This window comes from Triticum urartu, chromosome 2A, assembly GCF_056163025.1.
Source record: "Triticum urartu cultivar PI428250 chromosome 2A, HENAU_Tu73, whole genome shotgun sequence".
Taxonomy (NCBI): Eukaryota; Viridiplantae; Streptophyta; class Magnoliopsida; order Poales; family Poaceae; genus Triticum; species Triticum urartu.
In genome coordinates, this window is record NC_141874.1 from 612,993,376 (window position 1) to 612,997,568 (window position 4,193).

Below are 4,193 nucleotides of genomic sequence, written 5' to 3' on the forward strand. Positions count from 1 at the left end.
AGGCAAAAGTAACTAGGCAAGAAATAAAACAAGCAAATAAAAAAAGTTTGTGTGAAGGCACCTGATTTGGTAGATGTTGAATCCCTGGCAATGGCGCTAGATATTCTTCTGCTACTCCCATAGGAGTTGTTGGATTTCCCCTAAGAGAAAATGTGATGTAAGAAGCAAAAGTATTTCCCTCAGTTAGGAACCAAGGTTTAATCAAACCAATGGGAGTCAAGAAGTTAACAAGATAAATATCACCTGCACACAAACAAAATAAATACTTGTAGCCAACTTAGCAAGGGGGTTGTCAAGCCCCTCGTCTTGCTAGTTACAAGGCTAAACGCAAATATATGGATAGATAACAGTATATTGAAATAGCAAAATAATAAAGGCAAATAAAGAAGCAATTTTGTAGAAGAGGGTATTAATGGAGAATGGACCTGGGGCCACAGATTCACTAGTGGCATCTCTCTGGAAAGCACACAATGGCATGGTAAACAAATTACTGTTGGGCAATTGACAAAAAAGCAGCATTTATAACTTGGATCATTCATAGAATAATCTTGTATAGGCATTACGTTCGCGATAGAGAGTGTTATCCAACTGCATCTACTACTATCCACCTCGGAGCCACTATCTAGGATGGATCTCAAGGTATTAAGTTTAATAAAAACAAAGCAACGTAATAAGCAAGCTGGCATAATGTAGACAGAAAGAAATCTAGCAATAAGATTAAACCCCGTCCTTTTATCCTTAGTGGCAACAATACAATATGTGTATTTGTCCTTGTTGTCACTAGATTAGAGTACCACAAGAATCTAACCCACTACTATGATCCACTCCCTCTGAAGAATTACCCATCTATCTTGTCCAGAGAAGATAAATAACTCCAAAAGCATACATATCTACTAAATTATATAGCAAAGAAACTTCGAAAGATTCAAATATATCCAATGAACAATCTGGTCATAAATACACAATTCATTGGATCCCAACAAATAAACCATAAGAATTATATTGGATTGATCTCGGAAGAGAACATGGTATTGAAGATCCAAGAGAGAGAGAGACTACAAAAAAATACACTTCCGTGATGATACGTGTTTGTCACAGTAGGTCGCTTTTTTGTCATGCATGTACATCCATGACAAATTTATGACAGAATCAAGATAGTCATACCTGTGCTGTCGTAGAAGTGTTCCATGACATTACCAAAATTATCATCACGGAAGTGTCCACTTCCATGACAATAAATCGCGCGTCACAGAAGTCCTTTCGTCAAGGGTGACCGACACGTGGCATCCACTACAATGGAATGCCGTTAAGCTATCGGGTCGGGTTTTGGATCTGATAACCCGTTAACAGCTCCGACCAATGGGGATTTTCCACGTGTAAAATCATCATTGGCTGGAGGAAACACATGTCGGCTCATCGTTGGGACAGATGTCAACCACTCATTAGACGAAAGGCGCCTATGATACGTCGACACGTGGCACGATCCAACAGAGGCCCATTCCTGTGAAAAGACCGGCCCGTTTGACTTGGTCAAAAGGTGCCGGGCCGGCCCATGGAAAGCCTGTTAACGACTTGTTCACATATAGCCCATTTACAGCCCGCTAACCCAAGGCCCGTTACGCCCTATCCGAATTAGGCCTAGTAGCGTCATCTGGGCCATCCAATATGATTCCAGCCCGTTTTCACTTCCGGCCCATGTATGGCCCATGACGTCTTTCGGCCGATATGAGGCCCTATGTAACTCTTGGCTTATTAACGGCCCGTGCTGAAACTAGCCCGTAATGAACAGTGTATCACTTTACACCCATTAACGGCCCGTGGTGAAACTGGCCCGTAATGAAGAGTGTATCACTTTATACCCATTAACGGCCCCTTATTCCGTTGGGCCGTTTCCAGCCCATGTTATCTTTCGGCCTTCTCAGAGCCCATTTATTCTTGGGCTCATTTCCAGCATTCGTTTACTTACAGCCCATTACTGTCATTTTCTGCTTGTGGGCCAAATTCAGCCCGTGGTTATAGTCGGCCCATTTGTGGTCTGTTAATACGTTGGGCCGTTTTCATAGCGTCATCAAATACGGCCTATTAACGATGGACCGTTACGGTTGGCCCATGAACAGACGATTCCAACTCTAGCCCGTTTACGGCCATAATGCGGCCTGTTATTGGCCCATATTTGGCCAATCGATCATACGGCCCGTATAAGGCCCATTGATGATACGGACCGTAGAAGGCCCATTGTTTCTACGGCCCGTAGAATGCCTACTGTTTCTACGGCCCGTAGAAGGCCCACTGTTTCTACAGCCCGTAGGAGGCCCAGTGTCACTACAGTAAATATTAGCCCATGGTTATTGTGGCCTAGTTTTAAAAAATAGGTTATTGCAGCCACTAGTTAACCGCAGAAGAAGAACTACAATGACTACAAGCAAACAAATAAACAAGACAACAAGGAAATAAATAAGCAAGCAACTAATGCTAGGCTATCACGGCTATTACACATATTACATCCACTGGGCATCAAAGTTCGCCACCAGTGCAAATATAGGGAACAAAACAGCATATCATATACACTTGCCGTCAAAATTGGCCACCACTGCAAATAAATGCGGCAGCAAAACAAGAGCATAACTGAAACAACTTCAGAAGAGCTCAAGAAATGTTATCCTGGGTATCCACCATGCTGGCAATAAGCTTAGCAAGCTGATTAGCTTTGTCCTGTTTGGCACTAAAATCCTCCAACACTTGCTGTTGCACCAGAAAGTATGCATCTGAATGCTCCAGGGTCTTCCGCGGTCCTTCCGCTTCTTGTCGCAGCACAGCTGATCGATGTCTTTCAGCTTGTAGTTGAGACTCAAGAAATCGAACTGATTCAGACAGTGAGTTTGAATAGCTTGTGCAAGCGGTAGTGGCTAGTAACTCCAACACTGAACCAAGACAGGATGTGTCACTATCCTGAACCTTATCTGCATTACTTCCTTTACCATTACTTAATAAGGCACTCTTCCCCAATATTCTGTCAGCATTCTAAAAGAAGAAACAAGCAGACACATAACAAGTTTAGCATGTACTAGTATATGAAACTCATTTCGGTGAACCGGTTCATTAGTAAGGTGGACAGGATTAAACTACCAAGTCTTCTATTGCCAAGTACTAGTACATAATAAAAGCATCAAACAAACATATATCTATGTCCTATGGTAGCAATGGAATCTTAAATTAGAACATTTGTTCTTCAGGTGTAGCCACTTGTTCTACATGAACAGAGTACAGTAAGACGCAAGAATAAAAACTTAAAAATAGAAAATGAGCTCATAGACCTTACCACATTCTTGGTTCGGGACCAGTACAGAACAAGGCGTTCCTAGTCATCGTCCAGTAAATGTGTCTCAGGAGAACGTAAGGGAATTTGATGAGTTTCTTTGCCGGTGAAGTATGTTTTCTTCAGGTAATTCCGATACTGCCACCAAGCATTCTTGAAGATAGCAGAGGTATTAGCACAAGTTACCTCATCCTGAGTTTCCAAATTGGTCCTTCTCTATAGAGAAAAATGGGAAAATTTGCTGTATTATAACCATCATGGAGGTAGGATGTATGGGACGAAGCAAAGTAATTGCGATGAATAACATTACTTACACATAACTCCTGGACAAACACCTGCAACTGGAATTTTCCTTCATCTTCAGTATAATATTTCCAAGATGGGAAGATACGCACATACGATTTAACAACATCAAATGCGATAGATGCTAAACTATGACTAGCTGGTTGTGCTTCCTCCACTGGAATAGGCTTACTAACTGGTGGAGTTGGGGTTCGCCGTGATAGTACTGGCCCTATGGCACTGGAGCTGCCTTACTAACTGCTCTTGTTTGGGAGCTCTGTGGTGGAGATGGTGCTGTGTCAACAGGAACTGGGTTACTATCGGCTGGGGTTGGGGTTAGATTGGGTGAAGCTGGTTCTCTGTCCATTGTGGTAGGGGTACAATCTGCAAGAGTTTGGGTTATGTGTGGTAGGGCTGTTTCTTGTGCATGTACAACCAGGGTGCTATCTCCACCAAGAGGTAGCACTGTTTTATTTAAAGACTGTGTTTTTAGTCCGCTAGATACTGGCATCACCCGCTCCAATTCAAATGGCTGATAAACAGGAAACATAGTTGAATGTACAGACATTGTATGAGAGACAGATGCAATAGATAG